At 38.9% G+C, this 23,822-nt stretch overlaps 1 protein-coding gene across 3 annotated transcripts in view; it reads left to right on the top strand.

Moving 5' to 3' along the window:
- LOC145996138 (transient receptor potential cation channel protein painless-like) overlaps positions 1–23,822 on the top strand; it is a 44,990-nt gene that overhangs the window by 5,461 nt on the left and 15,707 nt on the right. Inside the window, exon 1 of one of the 3 annotated variants that reach the window (XM_083132467.1) lies at positions 15,283–15,439. The exons of 1 other annotated variant lie outside the window; for it this stretch is intronic. The gene's annotated coding sequence lies outside the window, so the exon portion shown is untranslated. Of the gene's footprint in view, positions 1–15,282; positions 15,440–15,476; positions 15,499–23,822 lie in introns of those variants that run through there. One more of the 3 variants, XM_083132470.1, reaches the window with a different exon arrangement.

The following is a 23,822-nucleotide window of genomic DNA, read 5'->3' as shown; positions in this document are numbered from 1 at the left end:
TATGTTACACTTTCTTTAAAATGTTAACAAACTATAATCCATCCGAACATCTGAATTGACAACCAAACTTGACAAATTTATTGGAAACTGAACCTTTAAATTACATAAAGTTTTGTATAAGATATTTCTCTATTATATTTTGGATATTCCAGTATTATATGTTGCGCTTCTGCGCTTTTCCAGTCACATTCACATCTCTTATTGTTCGTTATTCCAATTCTGAATAAATATTGCCTAGTACATAAATGATGAGCCCATCTCAGTATGTTAATTAATACAATTACATTTCTTGTACCACCGACATGATGAAACCATGGTTTGTGTGGCTTCAATTCAGCAAATGATCTGTATGATTCTCCAAGTGTTACAAATTCATTTCGACACCAATCAAACCATTTATTCAAAAATTTCTTCTTTACACCCCATTAAATTTTGACCTTGCGTTTGCTGTAGTTGCTGAGGTTTCTAAACTAATTATTCAACATTGCTAATTTGAACAATTTTTTATAATTCTATTGTCAACTCTATTGTTGAGGACAGTAGAATTGAGCAGATTCAACTCAATTTAGAAACATGCCGATAAAATGCTTAAAGCAAAAATAGGTTCGAAACATTGGAACTGCACTCTTTGATCTGTTGGATCCCCAGCTCTTCAGGAATGTCTTTGTTTGAGCCATCTTAGCTAAAGCTAAAAATATTCCTCGTATTGTTACAACACTTCTAAGAATCGACAAGTACCATATGGTTGCGAGGGGGCTTTACTTATCCTTCGAGTAGAAGGGTTACATATGTTCATTCCACGGTAGTCAAATACACAGCAAGCAATCGTCATCCCATTAAAGGTCCATAAATAGAACAAAGGGTGGCTTAATGGAGAGACGCTATACTCAATTCGATTTCTATGGTGGAAATGCAATGTTGAAATTTGGGATTTAGATAAGTAACACTAATAAAAGTAGCTAAAAAAATAATTCAAGAATATCACTGGACGAAATATTAAATTCAGTAATAAAATAATCAAGACACTGTTATGACTGGAAACATAATAGGTTATTTTGCAGTTCAAGTAACTGAACAATGCATTTATTGCTCATGTAAAGAAATGTGTCATTTCATAGACTCTACTATCATACTAACCACGATTATTTTGTTAACTTTAGTTCAATTTCAATACACATTTTCTCAACTCACAGCATACTAACTTTACATTTCAACATACATTTTCTCAACTTGCAACATAGGTAACCACGATTATGTCAACCACCGAACCACAGCGGCTACCTGTGAGAAGAAAAAGTGATGGAAAATAGTAACAATCCTTTGTAATAAGAACTAACTGAACAAGAGCACAATGTAACATTCTGTTTAGCTTATCATAAACTAACTGAACTTCATAACGGAACAGTCCTTTGAAGACCAAGGCCTAACAAAGTAGCTCTTTCATTAGTTGACGCGTGGTCAGCATATCGAGTCCCATCCCCGCTATTTCTTGGCTTTCGTGACCCGAGCTCGCTACTACTTATTTTCAAATTAGCTCCCCAGCTGTCCTTACGACGCTTGGTCAACTTAGGTCATTACAGGTGCTTTAAAAACAATTACTAATGGGAGTGCTGCTGCATACGCGGCTTGAGTACCCACTCCCAAAATTGTCTTCAGCCTCCAAAACGATTATATGTACCAGTACAAAGAGGAATCTCACGTGCTAAAATTTGAAAAATTCGGGTTTAAATAGGGAAAAAAAATCCCCGATCTCAATTATAACAAAACCAAAAAAAGAAGTGACTGACTCTTGAAATAATACAGGATGCGAATATATCATATAGCTATAATTATCAAACTAAACTTGTTGAAATCTACTGTATGTAATACAGAAGTTGTTATAGCTATGATATTATAGTTCTGACTATTATTTATTAAAGTTTTATCAGGATAAAACTACTTTTTAAGCTCAAAAATTTGATTTTCGTATCTACTATATTGCCAGGCAAAATTGATTTGGTTTTGTTAAAGAAAATGTTGCTTAAAGAGAGGGAGTGGAGTGGTGGGGGGGGAGCGTTTGTCAAGATATTCTCAAGGGTAACCAAGACAATTTTATAGGGTTTAAGATTAAGAAAGAAATGCTAATGCCAATGTCTAACAAAACGAAAGATGGAAAGAAAAACAACTTGGTCCAGCGCCCACTCGAAACGAATTGATGAATACGAAATTTTGCTGAAGAGCCTTGTATCTCATAGCAATCAGGATCGTGTCCAAAAATGCAGTTTCCTTTTCCCCTTAGGAAGGGCATGGTTTTCCATTTTTGAATATTTTCATTTTTTGTTAATCTGGGACAATGCCAGGATATAAACCCATCCTCCCTGTTCCACTTTTCCGGAAACGTTACTGGCTATACTGTTAAAGCAATGTATTAACATGGATCTTGAATAAGAAACAAAGAGGAAATTGAATCCCTTATCCCAGTAGCAAAATATCATACAATGCATAATATCGTTACATATCTGGCGACGCGTCAAATTTAGGGAAACCTTAACGTTTATGCCAATGGAAATGCAGGGTCTGGTTTGGTTTGTAGACTCTCTATACTGGAACTCAGGCACGTAGCCAGGGGGAGGGCAAAGGGGGCTAAACCCACCCCTCGAAATCCTACAAATATCTAATTTATATGTTATTATTATTGTTAATAACAGAAAATAAGTTATAACCACAGTAAAAACTGCGTTACATCGAAAAAGTTTAGTGTATAATAGAGGAACCAAGTCATATTTTTATATTCTATTTAATCCAAAGAATTAATGGATCTACAGCTTCCAAAACTTATAGTTTTCTTTGTAAGAGGTCACACAGAATATGAACTTTATGAGTAAAATTTAACACTAACTGATAAAGCCTTTCTTGGAACGATTGTGTAAAAGTTAAGAACAAAATACAATAACTATGATTTTCAGTACACTAACTGTACAAAATATAAGAAAAATAATGGACAACAATTGTGATATAGGTATTCACTGATACGGTGGATTGAGTAGCAAAGTTTATTTATGTAATAATAACAATAAATTTGGATTGAAATTGGTATATGTTTAATAACTTATAATAATTATTATAGAATAACCTTAATTATTATTGTCATTATTATTTGTACTAATCAAGTTTTATCTATGGCCTGACCCCTTCTACAAATGAAATTCTGGCTACGGGCCTGCTGGAACTCATAACTTCTTTGCAAGTAATACGATACCTTAATCAATCGTGGATTCGTTGATCGAGTGCGTTAAGTGGTCGACTTTCGATCTTAGCACCGAAAGTTTCCGTGTTAGAGTCCCGACCTTGGCGTGGGTGTTCTTTGTGAGTGTTCCCTCGTCAATTTCATCATATCATCACTAATCTTGATGGTCGATATCAATCAAAAGTGATTCTCTAAATGTTAATGATATTCGTTCTACATTTGCATCCATTGTCTCGTGTTTCTAAATGTACTTATTCTAACATTACTTTTCTTTACCGGTGGTGGGATTTTACTGCGAACCCGTGCGCTAACCATTACTCCACGGCGTTCCCCGGAATTCAATCCTACTATTTTGCTCCACTAATGCCATTGTTTCTATCTTCTGAGGGGAGGGGAAATTTTGTTCATCTGAAATCGAGAGATGGTGCTCTTACGATGTACTTTGAATAGGTTTGTTTATTTTACATGGCTTTTCTGCCAAATTTGGCTAATCACGAATATGAGGATGAAATTGTTGAATGGGCACTCACAAGGAACACCCACGCATTGATTGAGTTGGTGTTTTAAGTCCACTTTATGCACATTAAGGCTAATCGGAACTGGACCTACAGTTTAAAGTGGGATCTGAACCACTACATGCATCCACCTGGTATCGAACCCGGGACCCATTGATTACAAGGCGACGACGCTCTCACTACGCTATCGAGGATGCACTAGAACAGCCATGCCGGGATTCGAACCCGGTACCCTTGGTGTGGTAGCGCTCTGTGCTAACCACTCCGCCACGGAGGTTCTTTCTCGGAACATAGCATAGTGTTGGAATAAGTATAGTTTAAAGCCCCTAGACGATGGATATGTTCAATTAACATTGCTTGCAAGCCAAAAGTGATAGAAAAGCGACGCTCGAGGAATTGTTCTCAATACTTACGGTTTTGGAACTCCCGACCAGATGTGTTCATTTTAAATCAACCTCCCTCACAGTCCGACGTTGCGCTCACCTTCTTGACTTTCCTTCACCCTCACGTTCCGCCCTGGACGTTACCCTCACACGCCCTCACCGTCACGACTCGCCCTCCCTCACCCTCACAAGTCTTCCGGAAGGCGAGGTCTGCCCTCATAAGAGTCGTCCTCCGGATAGTGAACACCTCTAATGAAAGTTGAGATTGCTCGCACCTAAGCATTGTGATATGGTGGAGCTACAAAGTAAACGTGATCTTTATTTTGTAGTTAGAATCTCAGCAAACTTAACTGAGAGTCGATATGTGAACACACTCTTTTTAAGTGATACGTATTTTAGATAAATAAACCTCAATGCAAGTATACTCAGTGCACGGGCAAGCAATTGGGAGATGATAATCTCATGGACTCAGATTGGAAATGCAGCTACTATTTAAGACCTATATCTCCAAATGAAGTATCCAAAGTTGAGATCCCATTCTCATCAGTGGAATAAGACCAGAAGGGAAGTTTTCTCGTTTGGAGGAATTAAGTGGCCGTCCCGCCCAGATGAATTGTTTCCGGGCCCCTTTCTGCTAACTCCCATCCAGGGTTCGAACGAGACAAATGACGGCCGTTCAGGTCCTACGGTTGGAGTTTGATAGCGGCAATAAGTCACTTAGTAGCTGAGGGTGACACCACCGCCCCTTTCCTATCCATTACGCCAATCTTACGGCCTCTGCTATTCAGGAGCGCTCAATTAGGAGGAAAACATCGTCGTTCAAACATTTCCCCGGCACTTAACGGGGACTTCGTGCCCATGCGGTGCCTCAAGTGCATTTTAAAGCCATTGTAATAGGAGCTGAATCGTCTATGTAAGTTGCAGACGGCAGAGTGCATACACTGGGAAAAAAACAAAGAAAAACATTGTGTTAAAGCGGCAAAACCAGAGGTCCTCAGTGCAGCTACTCCTGCATTAGACGGAAGCATTTCCCTTAGCAATTTTGCTACCATAAACGCTACCAAGAATATTGTAGCAATTTTTATAGCAGATAATACACGGAATCATTTCCTGTAACATTCCGGTTGGCATTTACGATTTCGATGAGAGCGTTTGGTAATATATACAGCACGAAAGGCATACGAAATGAGCCAGTACTCTGTGTTCTCAAATGTAACAACTAATTTATTCTTCCATACGTGTACTGAACACGCTATAGAGTACGTATTTAAGTAGTGCCATTGATTTGTACCTAATATCTTTTTTATATGAACCGTTATTCCTCTCGGTTGAATAGTTATCGGCTTTTAAAACTGTGAAGTGGTACATTGTTTACATCTCACTCAGCCGCCATTACAACTGCACTCGTGACCTAGAGCTCGCATCTGATTGGTTATGCCACCAGATTTTTCACTTTATACGGTAGCGTTTTGGTCATGGAAATGCTTTCGTCTAATGCGGGCCTTAAACTCGTGTTGGTCACAAACATTTATCTCTGGTATTTTAGCACTACTAAGGTTAAGAGTTGAACAAAATGTGGTGTGGACCTCCATTCATCCTCACCGTCGTGATCATTCCAAATCGGAATAAATGCGACTTGAAATGAACTAAATCAACAACAAACCAAATGTCATCGATGCACTTACATCTGTACTGTTTTGTGACTATTTTTGAATCACACCGTATCGGCTTGTAATCAAGGGGTCCCGGTGGAGGTACATGGCAGAGTGCTTCGAAACCCACTTTAAACTGTAGGTCCAGTCCCGATCAGCCTTTCTGTGCATAAAGTGGACTTAAAACAACAATTCAATTGAATTCACAGTAATGCCATTAATCTCTTTGCATGCCACTGCATGTCCCCACCTTTCCCTTCCTTGCAAATATTTGGAGTTGGTGTCAAAAAGAAAACAAAAAAAAACTACGTAGAAGTACCATGATAAAGTCACGTGTCACGAAAACAATCACGAGCATCGTTGCCAACCTCTGAAGGAGAAAAAACCCTACATGCCTATAAAATGGACGATATTTTTGTCTCCGAGATTGCTGTACCCTTGCATTTTTAGGGATTCCTGTGCACAAGTGCGCGTGTGTGCGTGTGTACATATATAGCAAAAGGTGGCATTGTTCACGATCACGAAATGTGATCAAAATGAGGGAAAACTCAAACTTTTATTGAAAAATTAATGAATGAGTCTTGAAATGGGATCAAAATGAGTGCAACAAATGCAGAAAAGGTGACGTTGTTGATTGTGGGTTGGAAACAATTTCGAAAGTTATGTAGAAATATGGTCCCCTCACTCTAAGAGAGACAAAACAATGCGTTCGATACCTAGTATACATAACTTTTTGTGTTAGAGGGAGATTATTTCCATAACATCTTTGGGTTATGCATTTGAAGCTTCGGAACGAGTCACAACTCTCGAAGCTGCCAATTAACCAAGCAAGCCGCTGACGTCATCTCAACCCAAAACCTATCGCTAAGCCCCCTGCTCAGGCTCTACACACCCACTAGGCTCGCTAGACAGACTCGCGCAGTCCGTTGGAGATGTTCCGATAGTAATTCGACTCTACTGATAAGTTTAGAAGTTCGTAGGAATTTCTCACTGTCGTCCACAATAACAGAATCAGAATTTTCGCATCACAAACGTGCAGGCACGTATCCAAGGGAGGGGGGCGCTTAGGGGGCTCGAGCCCCCCCAAAAAAAACGTTTTCGGTTTACACTAAATAAAATTAGATTTTTTGTTTCATGTGGTGTGAAATAGCTACAATAATTTAAGGAGATAAATAATTATCGAGGCAAGACGTAGAATGTTCTGTAACCCTGTTATTGATAATAGCACGTATCTAAGGTGGGGTACAGAGGTTCGATCTCCCCCCCCCCCAGAAACTTTTCATTTTACACTAGACATAATTAGAGTTCTGGCTTCTTGAATAATGTGACAATATTTTAAAGAGAGAAATAATTATCCAGGCAAGACGGAGAATGTTCTATAACCTTGTTTATGTTAATAGCACGTATCCAAGATGGTAATCAGGGAGCTCGAACCCCCTCACGAAATTTTTCTGTTTACGCTAGATAAAATTAGGTTTTGTCTTCTTGAATGATGTGATGATAATTTGAGAGAAATAATTATTGATACAAGACAAAGTATGTTCCATAACCCTGTTATTGTTAATAGAACGTATCCAAGCTGGAGATCAGGGTGCTGGAGCGCCCTCGGAAAATTTTCAGTTCACACTACACAAAATTAGTTTCTTTTCTTCGTGAATAATGAGACTATAATTTAAGGAGAGAAATACTTATGAAGCAAGACGGAGAATTACCCTGTTGTTGATAACATTGCAGGTAAACTTTTCTTGCGCTTTCGGTGTTGTAGCAGCTAACTTGAGCACTGCGTAGAGACTTGTCAGTATTTGGAAGCTGCACAACGAAGGTAGCGTCACACGTAGGGCGATTCGTTGTAAATTTTTAGTCTCTGGAAAGAGCGAGAGGGAACGTTCTTGAATAATACAAGGAGTCGAACTACTGGCAATATTTACGAATCGTTTTATCTGCGGAACGTTCCAGAATATAATAAGGATATAACTACGAGGATTCAATTTCCCAGTTGATCTGTACAAATAATCGGTTAATTAGACTTCAGTGTGACAGTTCATACAGTCGATTCGTGATCAGTTGTCCATTGGTTGCTTTATAAGATCTAGTGATTCGAAAATGAAAAGGACTAAATACCGTAAAGTAACGAAGTCTACTACAAGTTCCAGTTCGGGTTCAAAGCTGAAGACATTGACAACAGCAGAACTTCCGGGTCCTCAGTGTTGTGCTAGTTCAGGTCGAGGGCAGAAGAGATCGAAAGTCTCTCTCTATATAGTGAATATTTCAGCAGTACCGGGTATTGGAGCTGTTTATTAAAAAAGAAATAAGCTGCACAGATCAACTGAACTGATTTAGTTGTGCCCGGACCAAATTCCATGTATGCAGTCCGAGAATTCCATGGCATAAAAATACTTTTGTTTAAGCCTACTGACTTCCACGCACATTCAAACACTTAACTACCATAAAGAGACAGCTGAAAATTTTATGAATGTCGAGAAGAGAAAGCAAGAAGATGTTGCATATGTAGACATTCTGGAGGAAATTGCAGCCTCTACCAGGACCCGAATCAGTGTCATTGCTCTACCAACTGAGCCACCCTTGACTTCGCTAAAATGTACACATAGTACATGTCCTGTGTATGTTAAATCGTAAGATGTTGCCTGTACGTATAATGAACAAGCACAGAAAATAAAGGAGAAATAATAAAACTGATGGGTATTCCCACCAGATGAGAAGACAATTTAATTCTGTTGTCAACGTGAGCTGCCGCTTCGAAGTGACGATGACAGTGGTCTACTAAGGGAGATTTCACATCGTGTCGCCTGAGGATTTCACAAGTCGGACGTAGGTTTGTGCGGCCTTTTGTGTCGCTACGGTGTGAAACGTTGCTGTTGATTGGCTCATTCCAAACGATATGTATCGCGTGTCCCATCGCTCTGAAACCTTCCTATGAAGATCCAATCACAAGGATGGAAAATTAGGGCTTTGTTAAAGTTAGGTGCGAAGGCAGGCGATAGCACACTGAAGAATAATATCCAAATCTGCAGGAAGAACGCACCTTACTTAAGTCTCCAATACAAAATTAGAAAAACTTCTGATGAGTTGCTTTAAAAAAAAAATGTGTCCTATAGATAAAGAGTGGCGTGCCCAGGATTTTCGGAAGGGGGAGGGGCTACGCATACTATTTTTGGTGGTCAGTCTTCATTTTGCCATCTTTTCCTGTCTTTGACTTTTTTTTTTATAAGGAATACTTGGTCAAATGGGGTTATGACACCCCACCAACCCTCCCTTGGGCATGTCACTGGAGATAAGCATTTGACCATATTGGGAGACGAAACATTAGATGTGTTGGGAACGGAAGGGTTTTCACTGTGCATGAATTGTTTCACGATCCAGCTGTATTCGAGAAGATTTCCTTTGTTTCGTGCCGATACATGACAAGACTACTGTGACACAAATTTGAACACTTGCGAGTGCTTAGGCCTGAATATGAACAACTTGGTAGGTTTCAGCTTTTATAAGAACTGCAAACATGGGAGGACAAGGCACATTAGTGGTGTTCAGGCTCAAATCAGAGAGAAATAGAGAACTGTCTGCGTCCAGTTCGCAGCCAACTGTTTGAATCTCGCATTGTCGAGTGGATTGTCCATCCCGTGCGTGTGTAACAGCTTCGTAAAAACACTCAAAGACATCGTAGATGTTTTGATGCCTGACGAGAAGAAATTGACAAACTCAGATGGTTCCTGCACACAATGTTAATGCATGGGAATACGGTAGCCGAGTGGTAAAAAACGTTCCGATTTCACGTTCTGATTAAAATGGCAGCCTTAAACAGTGGCGACGATTTAGAGAATAGTTGCTCCCCATTTTTTTGCCTCCACACTATGGCATCTTAGCCTTTAAACAGCCAATGGGTCATATATGACCCATAGAAAGTATTGGCGAAAACAGCCAATGGGTCATATATGACCCTTGGTGCCGATTACAACATTCACGTGCTTTTAGGACCTTCATGTGACCTATATGTGAGGTTGTAAACGCTGACAGATATTGAGATAAGACTTCGAAATGTCATGTGGAAGAAAAAAAACCCTTCACCCTCCCCCTTTCTCTAATATGCAAATTAGCTATTTTTAGCCAAAATGCAGGATTGTACATATTGCGTCATATTTCAGCCTGTATGAGAAATAGGGACTTGAAACAAGTTTCACTTTGTTGCAAAAGGTCTACTCTTTGAAAACAATGCAAAAGTTTGAGCACTTTTTGCAAAATAACGGGAGAAGAGGGGGCGAACTCCAGGTTATTTTTTTTCATTGAAAATTGGGGACTTGGCCCCTCCCAACCCCGTTTTTCTCACTTGGGCTTTCTGAATTGTACACGGTCGCGTGCTCCGATGTTTTTGCTTTCAAACAAAAGTTATCCGAAGTAGATTGCTCAAATAGCCTCAGAGATATAACGTTTTTTTCTGAAATAAGTGTAAAAATTTAAAAATCGAGCACAAAGGCAGCGGCGAGAGAGGGGTTACTTTCGAAAACCGGCTCGGCTGTTTAAAGGTTAATGCTAAGCTTGTCTACCAAGAGAAAGTAAATTTTCCTTGCACCCCCCCCCCCCTCTTCGTTTTGGAAAGCAATTGCCACCACCAGCGGTGGCTCAGTCGGTAACGCGTCTGACTACCATGCTAAAGGTCCCGGGTTCGATCCCCGGCCGGTTCAAATCCGGGAACTTTTCTAACGATGGAAGCGGCCCGGCGTCCACCCAGCGTCGAATAACATGGGTATCTGGGGGAAACCCTGGGGGGTAAAGGCGGTCACATCACCCCCACTCACGACCGGATCAAGAAAGTGTGGGGCGTTACCCCCAACACCCCCTATATGCCTATATGGCATGGTGCTATGCACAGGGGAGCACTTTACCTTTACCTGGTCTTAAACATACAAACATTCTATCTATAGGCCCTTAAAAAGATGGTGTTCAGCCCCCTCCGAAAGAAATTCCTGGATACGTGCCTGCAAACTTGTAAAAGCAAACTAGGATTCATGAGCAATGCAGGAACTATTGTTCAGGAAGTAAGAAAGATTCTGATTTTTAGACATGTAGAAGAACTTAAAGGAAGAAACCAATATGAAAATTCGTCTCGTGCAATTTATAACCAAGTTATCAAGATACGGATGGGAAATCTGCCAGCTATGTGTTGCGAGGGAGTTGATGCATCATCTTCTTGGTACTTGGAAATTCTCCTGCAGCTAGTTTTCAAACCGCAGCGCTATCTAGCGCTAAAAATATCAGATCCGACTGTGACCAATTTTAGTTGTTATTTTGACAGTGATTTTCGAGTTCCATAATAAAGAGTAAGTATTGTCAATAGGGAGATTAGAGACAATTGACTATACCGAACAATGGCGGCGTTTGGGTGCCAAAACTGGGGGGGGGGGGGGGGCAAGGACAGTTTACTTTCTCTTGGTAGACAAGGCTTAGCATTAAGAGGCCATAGTGCGGGGGCAAAAAATTACAAAAGTGGGGGACAACGCCCCCCTAATCGACGCCAATTATACTAATAAAGATATAAACCAATTTGAGCTTCGTTCACAAGGTATTTGCAAAAACAAGCTTCTTTACAGTCTACTTGATGCAAGATCAGCTAAATCATCAATTTGCATAATTTAATATCTAGAGCTCAAGTGGTTTCAGAGATATTTTAGCATTAAAAGTGTACTGAGTTTAGACTTTCAATTGTTTTGCTTCTCATGGACGGGTGAAGCAAAAAAAAACATTTGCTAAGTCTTCAAATGTAGAAATTTTTAGATTTCACTTTTGATACACTCTGTTCCAGGAGTCTGTGGCGCAAGCGAACGAAAACAAGACATCTGCGCAAGTAACTGACTCAGGAATGCTCGACCAATGAACGCGTGAGAGGGAACGGGATTCCATGGAGGGGTGAAACTACTGCAGCTTCCAGCTATTAGCTGCGGCTCGTGCTGCTTTAATCCGCCTACTCGCTTTCTCTCCTTCACTACCGTTATCCGCGGCATTGCTTCACATATTCCCGGGATCGAGTACATGAAACATTAGTACTAAAGCTCCAATCAACGGAAAGAGCCTGAAGAAGTGTTAAAAATGCTATAAATAATAAACGCAGACGTGAAAAGAAACGGGCTGAAAGAGAAAAAGAAGAAACAATGGATAAAGCAAGTTCTCCCTGCCATCTTCGTAATTTGTGTGAGGATTTTCAATTTCCTTTCCCGCCAAAGCTTTAAGCTGTCTTTTTTTTTGCTAGTCCTAGATAGAGACGGGAGCGTTGGAAGTCATTAGGAAGCAGAGAGCCTCATCTTAAACCGAATATCAGTGTTGCCAGTCAACAATGTATTTCGTGTAGGCATGAAATTATCATTCCTTACTTCAGCACGTCAGAAGTTTTGGGATAGATGTCCATCTTGTGTGTGTCCCTTCACTAATTTCAGCTAATCATGACTAATCCTCATCGTCGCAACAAAAGAACTGAGCAGAATACAGCAGGGTTGTTGAGTGTCAGGAACCCATAAATTTTAATGGTTATATTGGGTTCCGCAACAGGACCGGAATATTTTTTCTCTCACAATTTAAGTTCGGTCCAACTTGGGTATTGTTTAATTCAAAAGAGGTTCCTCGACAGTATTTAAATTCATCCGGAAAAAAATGTTAATGGACCGTATTTAAATTTGACACGTTATTTAGTCAAAAGAACATGATTTAACTAAAATAACAAATAATAAGTTCACATGAAAGACTGGAAAGCATTCGCGTGATGCCTCTCAGGGTATGGGGTAATATCTCTCTGTTAGTTCGTCAAATAAAAATCAAAGTTAAGTTTGCACTAAGAGAAAGGAAGTCTATTTTACTTCTTTGCAAACTAAATACTTATATGCCTAACATATAATCCATGTCACTCAAAGAAATTAAACTTCTTATCATTCAACTTGATCACTCTATTCCAAAAACCGTGCCCGAACTTTTCAGTCAAGACAAAAGACACTCGTAATTGCCATGGTAACAGCCTTTACAAGATAAGTATATACAGGTTAGTCACTATCCTGACATTATCAGTGATAGGTAAATTACAGAAATTAAGATTTAAGAACAATAAAAATTTGTACAAGAGAAAAGGTAATTAATAACAATAAATATTAGTGCAATGGGAAAGGACGTGTCAAATTGAACCGGAAAAAAGGTTCCTGGACCGAATTGAAACACTTTGCAGATAAAACAGGTTCTTTACGGTCCAGAATCCATTTACGCTTGCTGATTTTCTCTCCTGGACCGGAATTGAATTTATTTAAAAATCCTGGACCTTTAACAACCCTGGATTACAGAATGAATTTTTTGGAAGCTTGTTTGCCATTCCTTTGTAGCATAGGAAAAGGGTTTCTTCTTGATTGATTGATTGATTTGTTGTTTTAAGTCCACTTTATGCACAGTAAGGCTAATCGGGACTGGACCTACAGTTTAAAGTGGGATCCGAACCACTTGTGCCTCCACCGGGTATCGAACCCGGGACCCCTTGATTACAAGGCAACAACGCTACCACTGCGCCATCTCGGAGGCCGGGTTTCTTCTTAAATAAGCTTGAGAACTTCACGCAACATTCATGGGCTCCCGAATGGATCTCGCTGGCCTGATGATGATGAATGAAGCCAGGTTTAGAGTCAGTCCGACCTAAGCATGTGTGTTCTTATTGGGTGAACATTCATCATCTTCATCCAGTTATCACTCATCATCGTGGCGATTAGCCAAAAGTGTAGGAAAAGCGGCGCTAAATAACATAAATACAAATACAGACATCAAGTCATGAAAACCTACAACAACGATTCGTCGTGCTGACCACGCGTAAGAGCATTTTCTTTTTCCAGTCAACTTGTGAATGCGGTTTCATTTCTTGCTCTCTGATTCACTGTTGGGAAGTTGTGAGAATGTCTTGTTTGCGCTGTACGTTAGGTTAGGTTAGGTAAGGTTAGATTAGATTAGAAAGCAGCAAATTTGCGCTGAAAATAGGAAATGAAGACATTCTCACATTCACAGCACCGTAATTTTACAACAGCCAATCAGAGAGCAAGAAATGAAACAGCATTCACAAGTTGACTGGAAAAAGAAAATTCGCACCTCGTAAGTATTTGGATGACCTCCCACTCTGGTGAGTGAGTAAGTAGGATCAGATGGGAGTGAGGCCCCGGCGATCTGTATGTAGGCCCGGGCCCTCAATGGGCTGTTACACCACTGATCTATATATATAAATACAGACAGAAGCCTAAAACCTGTTTCGGAAGATATCTTTTTAATTTGTTATTCACTCAACCATTTCATACAGTTCCAAAGTTTTACCTCCTGTTTTTCAATTTTCCGCTACCCACCTCCGTGGCTGAGTGGTTAGCACAGCGCGTTATGACTCTGAGGTCCCGGGTTTGAATCCCAGCGTAGACATGGGTATTGTATTCTTTGTGTGTGTGTGTGTGTCATCCTCGTCTTCACGATTATGCAAAATGGCAGAAATGGAAGTGAAATCAATCAATTTTACCCTTACCTCAGTAAACCTCAAGTTTACACCCGGCTCTTGGAGCTTTGCCACTACTAGAGTCCGGCCATGCCATCTTCCGGCCCCCGTTCACAGCGCAAAACGGTTATTATGGCAAAATCCTGTATTCCTGCTGACCGCTTCGGGAAGGAGGGATTCTAAGATTGCCGCATGTTGCCGAAACAGGTGGCAGCTGTAGGCCAAATTGGCTGTTGGACCGCAAGTTCCGTTGTAGCCAGTGCCAGCGCCGGTTGTTATCCTGGCCGAGGTATAAATGCCGTGAGTGCAGCTCGAATTTGCCTTTCCATTTTCCGCCGCCAGATTTTGATTTTTCAGCAAATGTACGGCGAATATTTAAGTACCTGTTGCGTGCGTTTGTTGACAAAATTTCAACCTGCTAGTGTTTCCAGCTACGGAGATATGTCCCAAAAATGTCACTCTTTCACTCAACCCATAAAATCGCCAGTCATTAATCCATCAAACGATGCACATGATCAATATTGGTTGTAAATCATAGATTGACATGGCATCAGTCATCAGACGTCTAATTATATCCCTTTCATAATTCCTTGTATCTTTTTCTCACTCTAAAGTTCATTTCTTTTCAAATGTTAACGCTGCCCTCCACCAGTTTTTAAGTTAACTAATTTTCTGTATGGAGTAAAGTGATAATGTTAAGCATTGAAAAATATCTCAACGGATGAGGTTTTATAATGCAAAAAACCAGTGTAAATATCTCTTACGGTTTTCATGATATACATTTTAAAGATATGGGGTTGCGCGACTTTTGGAACACGCTGTACTAAAGCAACGTCGTCATTTAATGAAGTTAGATGTGTCACATTGCTGTCTTGTCCGATAACGCAGCAGAAACAGAAACCCCCCTCCCAGGAAGTTAGGGGCAGGCGATAAGCAACCGAGTCAGCAGTTTAAGGAAGTGGCGATGCGAGATTCTAGCAGACCCAGAGGAAGGAGTGAGTGGGTAGGCGTCGCCAAGCCCACAAGTGACAAATTCGAATATAAATTGTGACGTCACCCACGAGGAGGGCGAGACCCTATGCCAAATATTTGTGATTATTCGGGAAAGTTGAGGGAAGAGGTGCGTCGGTGTCGTCTTAACGTTTCCGCCGAGGCCGGTGAGTACTCGATTAGCTGCAAATTGCAAGCATTGTACAGGATTGTTGCTTCTTTGTGGGTGAGTCATCCTTATTTGGGTAGGCAGTGAGAGGAAAATGTGCATCGACATGCGAGACTGACTACAAGAAGGGTCAAGGAAATAAGATTCCTAGAATAAGATTTGCCTGTTTATTATTTCCTTCTCACATTTTATGTGACGTTTCTGCTTTCTTATTGTATCAATTTTGAAGATTTTGATATTTTTTGATATTATATCTGCTTTCACGTGTATACTTCCTTTCTTCTTTCTGACTTCCTAGTTTTGATTCCCGTTGCTTGCTCCATCTTCATTGTTCTCTCTCTCTCTCTCTCTCTCTCTCTCTCTCTCTCTCTCTCTCTCTCATTTATGTTCATCCGTTCTCTCCTTTCTATACTTCTCTTTTTCTCTCTCGTTTCTATATTTCTCATCTTATTCCCTTTCTCTCTTGTTTTCCATTTCATCCTCGCTTCTATCATTCTCCATTTTCTCTCGTCTCGATATTTTTCTTTCTTCTTCTTACTTTTATATTTTGCTTTCTCTCTCTCTCTCTCTCTCTCTCTCTCTCTCTCTCTCTCTCTCTCTCCGTCCAAATGTGCGAATTAAACTTCTTGTTGGGGGGGATGCCCACTCCAACGTCGTCCGCAGGATTTTCTCTCAAAGGGGGGCAGACTAAGATTTCATATCTTCCTACTATTGCCATATTATTATTATTAACTAACTAACTCTCTAGCCTTCTTAAACCCGAAGGTTCATGGCTGCAGCAACACAAGCCTTTCCATCTGTCCCTTTCCTGGGCAAAATCAATCTTTTCCATCCTTACCCATTTCCTTTACGTCCATCTCAACGTTATCCCTCCATCTTCGTCTTGGCATTCTTACAAATATCTTACCATCAGGTTTCCCAACAAGAATCCTGTAAACTCTTCTTTCCTCTTCCTTTCGTGCCATGTATCTGCCCATCTGTATTCTTGATTTAATTTTTCTAATAACATCTGGACAATTTCCTCTCTCCTAACTGACTTTTGTTGTCATTCCCATTTCCTGTTCCATTTCCTTTATTTTCTCCACCCCTCCCTCACTCACTCACTTCCATATTTCCCTCTCTTTTCTATTATTTCCCTCTTCATCTTTCACCGATCGCCTTACCTTTAAAGATGACATACGAAAATGGGTCAAACTGTAAAGTGTAAACTTGATTATTGGCAAAGACCAAATAACACAACATCTCCGGGTTGGAATCATGGATGTTTGTGAGTGTCCGTTCATCAATTTCATCATATCCTCACTCATCCCCATCTTCGCAAATTAGTCAAAAGTGGCACAAAAAGCGAAGTAAAATAAAGCAAATCATGCATTTAATTTTCTGGAGTGGCGGCGATTACGGGGTGCGTGGGGGAGCAGTTCCCGCCCCTCCCCATTTTGGCCATCGCACTATGGCCTTTTCATTTAATTTCTCTTTTTGTCCATCACAGGACAGAAGTCCCGTTTATGCTGAACATAATGTACACAAGGATAATATTAATAATAAACACAAATGTTAACAATAATGTTAATACATAAAATAGTGTTAACATTTATGATAGTGTGACAACATATAAATACAGTTAAAACTCCTTTACATACAAATCCGATAAATTGTACAGAATTTTGTGCCTAATAGCATTACAAGAATTAATTTTGATTTGAATTGCTTTATTTTAACTTCGCTTCTTGTGCCGCTATTGGCTAATTTGCGAAGATGGGAATGAGTGATGATATGATGAAATTGATGAATGGACACTCAGAAATATCCATGCCCAGGCCAGGATTTGAACCCGGGACCACTGGCGTCGTAGCGCAATGTGCTAACCACCCCGACACGGGGGCCGGCATTACATTAATTGAAAAGTATGTCCAAATCATGCACTAAGAGTAATTCATTAAACGATTCTTCAACTCTTACTAGTGGAGAGTTTTTGTGTATGTTTAGAAAGGTGTCCTGTTCCACACTGTAAAAGGTGTCACATGGAAGTTTATTCTCTCTAACAGCTCAGAAGATAGCCAATCTTGTCTATGAAAAACCGTTGTCTACCAACGGGAGTAAACTGTCCTCCCCCCCCCCCCCCGTTCCCCCAGTTTTGGCCCCCAATCGCCGCTACTTGTTCTCTGTATGTACAAAATAGATTGTTTTAGTACGTATTGAAGTAATATTATTTTAACATGTAATAAGTTAGTTTGGAAATATATAGAAAGTAGAGGAGAATGTCTAAATATGGGCGAAGGTTTAAATATGGGTTTTGGAGTTATCAGCGCTCCCAGGTGCTGCAGCCTGGCAGAGGCTATGGGAACTGGTTATCTGCCAAGGACAAACGTTGCGGCGCCAATTCACAAGAGAAAGTGGTGGTTAATTTCGGCCTTGGACGCTGTTATAGAATTGCGACCTACGAAAACTTTTTGCAGGGATGTTTTAACTCATAGAGTTTTCTGAATTCTCATCTGCTTTGTATAGGTTATGATATTAGCGGTACATAAAATAAATGTGGGCTTTTATAATGCCATGATTTGTTTGTGAAATATGTAGCACAGAGAGAGAAAATAAATTGAAGAAGAAAAATAGCGTGATGATCTAAATATGGGCTATGACATCAGGTCTAATGCTGAGATCACATTTTCAACAAATATTTTGATGTTTTTCTTAACTTCAATTTTTCCCATTCCGCTTGATTTTCAAAACAACAGATAATTCATAAATATGAATTTAATAATGTTTTAGCGATAAATGACTGTTTGTTAAAATTTTAATTGCTTTTTGTAATTGCCACTAGTAGCCCATATTTAGACCACAATTTTCAAATACAATTTTTTACCATTTTTTGGAAATTGCTTTTTTTTAGAAAAATGGAGACCTTCTATACTTTAGCATGCTATTACATTTAAGTATATATTTCATAGATATGCATTTTAAAGGCAGGTGCTTGATATATTAATTTATTTCCTCCGAAAATGACAACATAAAAAGGGAGCCCATATTTAGACCTTTTCCTCTACTTTTACCCATCTTGAAATTGGATGTAGCATATCGTAATGACTTGACATGTTTTAAATTTGTGCTTCTCGTATTTCCTAAATAGCTCATTGGAGATAATGCCTCATGAAATTATTATTTTTTTCGGCACTTCACAAAATAACAACACTACTATATATATTTCTTAGCGATAAGTCACCATAAAATCTATTGTTATGTTGCTATCAATTGTGTGGCTTTCACTGGTACAGACACACGGACAGATCGATTGAGCTATTAAGTATTCAATGGATGATATTCAATTTGCAACTTCCCCCACAGTTCATTGCGCGAAACCACGCCCTCTGCCATGTTTCCGGCAAACGTTTCGAATAAGCACTGCGCTTGCAGTCTTTGTAGCAACGATTAAATACTAAATGTCTATTTGCACAATGACCTGAGAATCTACAAAGATGTTATTTGACACAAAGCAACGTTATAAAGAGGTATATAACATCCGACAGAAATTCAGGACTGGGTATCTGGTTGTGCACACAGACCCCAAAACGTGTCAATGTTGATACTAATAAAACTCATTAACGTCCATAGACTGCAAATGATGCACTTTTTTGGTGGTCAAAATGCACATATAAATGCATAAAAGAGCATTTTTATCAGGTGATGTTCCATGTGATGCACTAAAATTGCATCAGTTGGGAAGATCAGACAAGATCACTTCAAAGGTAACAAAATTTCACTTTTAATTAGGGCGGGGCGATACCACTTTCAACCGATGCCGATACTCTCACCAATACCGATACTTGAAAATTGTAATACAGTAAAACCTCGTTAGTCCGGATTAACTGAAATAACCTAAAAGAACAGTAGAAAGTGCATTAATACTCCGTTTATAGCAACAAAACACGTTTATTATGGTGTATTTAAAGGGCATAGGCCTAAATACACTATACAGAACAGTAAAATGTAAAGCAATACTGTAGATACGCTTAAAGCAAGGGGAGTCCGTTCTGAGAGTGTGGCAGGCGGAAGGCAAATTGTAAGCCTATTTGAATGGGCGTCTTGTTATGGAAAAGTGTCGCGTTTGTACGGCCACGTATTACAGTGACCAGAGTTTTACGAGAATGTGCCGAGGCTATTCCTGTGTCAATGTGGCTTCTTCCCGAAAGTCTGCCTGAAACAGAATTTTACCTTTCCTTTGGGAAGTTCTCCCATGTGACGTTGGATGTACGTATTCTTTTTTAGCCGTTGCGGAGCAATATGATGAATGCGATTGTTGACTTCTAGCAACATTTAAAACCTTGCATTCTGCTTCCTTTTTTTTTTGCCTCTTGACTGTCCGGATTAAGCGAGTCCGGCTTATCGGGGGTCCGGATTAACGAAGTTTTACTGTAATATAAAACTGTTCAAAATATTAATCAATATTGGTGTGTAACTATTCCACTCCAATGTTATAACACCATTAAGCCTTGTTTCCATGATATGACAAACTCTATATGCTGACCAAGGCAGAAATTTATTTTATTATAAAACATAAACTAAACGTAACGTTTCAACCTTCTAGCAAGGTCTTCATCAGACTATGTACACTTCGCAACATCTTATTTGACCGCCCTGAAAAATTTCAAAGTCCGGAATTCGTAAATTTGGCAGCATAGCGCTTCAGAGCCAACTAAGAGTTGCCAACTTTGCAACATTTTTTTCTTTCTGAATGAAAACGCTCGTGATTTTTTTTTTCATTCTTTCACATTCCATAAAGTAAAGATACCCTAAAGCAGTAATAAAATATATGAGTAGACAAAAAAATGTTAAGGAGAAATACGAATGTTGAAAATATTTCAAGATTCTTCGTTCTGAATTTGAAAATAGGAAAATGTATGTGCATTGTGAAACACTGAACAGGTTCTCATCCACCTGGAAAGAATTGCGGTCACATTTGAATGCAAGAAGGCAAATTTATGATGATTTTATGCGAAATGTTTAGTAAAGATACCTTGCACAACACCAAACGATTCTGCAAAGTGTGTCTTTTCCTTGGTTCTCGGCGAAAAATGGTTCGAAACTCCGGCACAATGTTGCTTCAACTGAGATTAACGTGTTTTACTAAGCTTTCTATTAGCAATCTCCTGGAGTAGTTGGTTAGATGACAGCACTTTCGTTTTTTTACTGTCTTTGTCAAGATCAAAACATCGTAGGTTCAAATCCCACCCTTTCCTTATTATTTTTTCCTTTTTATTTACCGAGTACGAAGTGTTCTAATAACGTAATATAATATTATATGATATTACTGTAAATATTTATGCGATACATGCTCAGTGGCGGCGATTGGGTATCAAAACTGATGGGGCAAGGTAGGGGAGGGGGAGGGCAAGGACAGTTTCTTTCCCTTGGTATATAATGTTTAGCATAGTGCTGGGTCATCTGTCCCTCCACACTCCATAATCGTCGCCACTGTGCATGCCTCAAGTAATGCTTCTACTAATGTTTTTAATCTTTCAGTGATTGGCAGGATTTTAGGAAATACTTTTCCTTTCATTCAGCTGTTATAAGTTAACACATATTAAGAACTTACATGTCAACTTTCTCCATCCGGAAATGCTGGACATAAATCGCATAAATATCAACGAAAATGTCCAAGAAACGTAGATAAGCATTCTCGTCCAAAGCCGTTTACTTCCCGAAAAAGATTTTGCAAAGAAGTAAAGAAGTAGGTTTGAACCCATGACCTTCCATTCCATAAGCAAACGATCCCCCTACACCACACGGTTCACGTTATTTTATGCACTCGGTTCGGATCCCACTTTAAACTGTAGGTCCAGTCCCGATTAGCCTTACTATGCATAAATTTGACTTAAAACACCAAATCAACCAATTCATCTGCTTCTTCCTTCTATGATACTGTAGTCGGCCAGCATCCGAAAATACAGTTCTGCTTCGTGTATAGCAGAGTGTAATTGCATTTAATATTGTGACTACTTTTACTTTAAAACTACAGATTAAAGCGATAATAGTGTCCAGAAAAAGAACGTCAAAGTAGATCTTCACATAAAGTATTTTAATCCATTGCCAAACATTTCAGTTAAGAATAATATTATGCTTTTCCATTGACCGTATTTTCGATTCATGGTGAATTTGCTAAATGGACCATGTCAAGAAATTTAAATATGTAAGTTTTACTAGTAAATGCATTTAAAATGCACGAAACAACAGGGGAGGAGAAAAATAAACCTAAAAAATAAGTAAAAATGCAACAAAAACTGTTAAAAATACTGACAAATAAACTAAAAGCCAAAAAAGGCCGAAAAATGAAAAAAAAATGTAAAATAGAAAGTGTTTTCCGACTCTAACTGAAGGGAAACGGACATGATATCAGGTTTAGCATTGTTTTTAAGGGTCAGAAAAAAAGTTGATTTTTCATCAACTTCCGGACCCTAAGTAATTATGACCATTGAAAATGTTGGAGGTAGCTTACTTAAAATTTTCTTGCTGAGGGATCGTATCGTCCCATATCTCCACTTCATAATATAGAAAAACATCAAGTTCATATTTCGAAAATGACTTGGAGTTTTCCACCACGAAAATATGTTTTTCATAGTTTGAAGTTCGTTAGTATTATCTTTCAAGGTTTCCATTGTTTTAATTTCACACATATTTTATATTTCATACCTTCCTCTCTCTTTAAAAAAGCTGAATTTTCTTGTCAAACGGGGTCTGGTTCAAATGACTCCTTCTCGCTCTCCTGTTCCTACTTTAAACAAACAACAAAATACTTCTCAAAAGACGGAATTTTAACACAATTTACAAAATTTGACAAAAGACAATAGATATGTTCATCATTTTCCCTTTCAGCATTTCTCGATTTTATCTGAATTCGTTCCCTCATGAAAATTGCCATGAGGAAATTATAGATATGACATTATATGTGAATTGTTTTCTTCAAACTGGTAGCAAACTTTAACATGAGCTACCTGGAGAAGAGGTAACGTGCTTGATTCTTACGAGGGAGGTCGTAGGTTCGATTCTCCACCTAGGCAGGATTTTTTTCAGGAGTATATCGTTGGGTGTAAAGTTTATCCACCGTGCTAAGAAGTTAACATTTGTCTCTGTATTTCACGAGGTGAAAGGAAATAGCAAGAGAAAGTTATTTCTATGATAGGAGGAAGTCACATGCCACGTGGAATGCGCAGAATCAAGTTACATAAAGCTAAGTCTGTAATGGTGGTTTCGAATATCGCAAAGTTAGTGGGGAAAGTTTGTTATATCCGATACTCATACTTTCTGTTCAAAGAAGACAAACATGTTAGATACAAAGCAGTGAGGAATTAACGATCATTATGAGGTTTTGAATTTTTTGTTTGTCACTCACTATATAAATACTTATTAGTAGTTTCTTATCGAATCGGCCTTCGTCGCAATAACAATTTATTTATGTTAATTAGTACTGACAACAGTCATTACGAAGAAACGGACATAAAATTACCAATCTTAGCAATTTGAACTCATTAAACGCTCTCCATCGTTACAGTACTGCACTACATCACTACTTAACATAACTATATATATCTTTTGTTAGTATATCGAAATCAAATAATCAATATTTTAGGTGTCAGTGAAGAACAAACAATACATAACTTAAATAACATTACATTTTGCATCCTGAATACATATATGTGAGATGTGAATTAATCATGATGTGTGTGTTAACACAACATATGAACAATAACTAAATAAGAAAAGTTTTAACTTTAAATCCTGGAAATCTCCAACTTCTAAGGGAAATATGCGCAGAAGGGACGTCCCTCAACTGTGCATCGGATTCATTTTTTAAATATTCTAATATCAACGGTTTCTGTTCAGCAAACAAAAAAAAGAAAAAAAGAAAGAGGAGAGGGTGGGATTTGAACCTGCTACCTTTCACGCTTGATGAAAAATAAGGATAGCAGCGCCTAACCAACTGCTCTACGTTAACTTAATGACGTTATACCCTTAAATACATGTTGACGTTTATGTAGACTCCCACCTTCCTTTGTTTCAAGCACATTTTCTCGAAAAGTCGTGCAAAATATGTGTTTTTGAGAACTGTTCGATATTATACAAGGTATTGTAAATAAAATGTCGCATAAACTCGTTACAAATTTGCTTCTTTCTGCACAAACGTGATGGCAATTTCCTCCAGGTGGAGAAAAACTCTATTCAGTGTTTCAAACCCCCCAAATTTCAAGACGAGCAAGCAGAATCGTAAATATCCTTCAAGGTTCTTTTTCCAATTTATTATTTCTGTTTGATTGCGTATTATAATAGCGGTTTATAGTTTCTAAGTTCATGGAAAGTGTTAAATTGAAAACCTATCACCGCAGCGTTTT

This window comes from Lepisma saccharinum, chromosome 12 (genome assembly GCF_977018435.1).
Source record: "Lepisma saccharinum chromosome 12, izLepSacc3.1, whole genome shotgun sequence".
Lineage (NCBI taxonomy): Eukaryota > Metazoa > Arthropoda > Insecta > Zygentoma > Lepismatidae > Lepisma > Lepisma saccharinum.
This window is presented reverse-complemented; position numbering and strand designations above follow the sequence as displayed.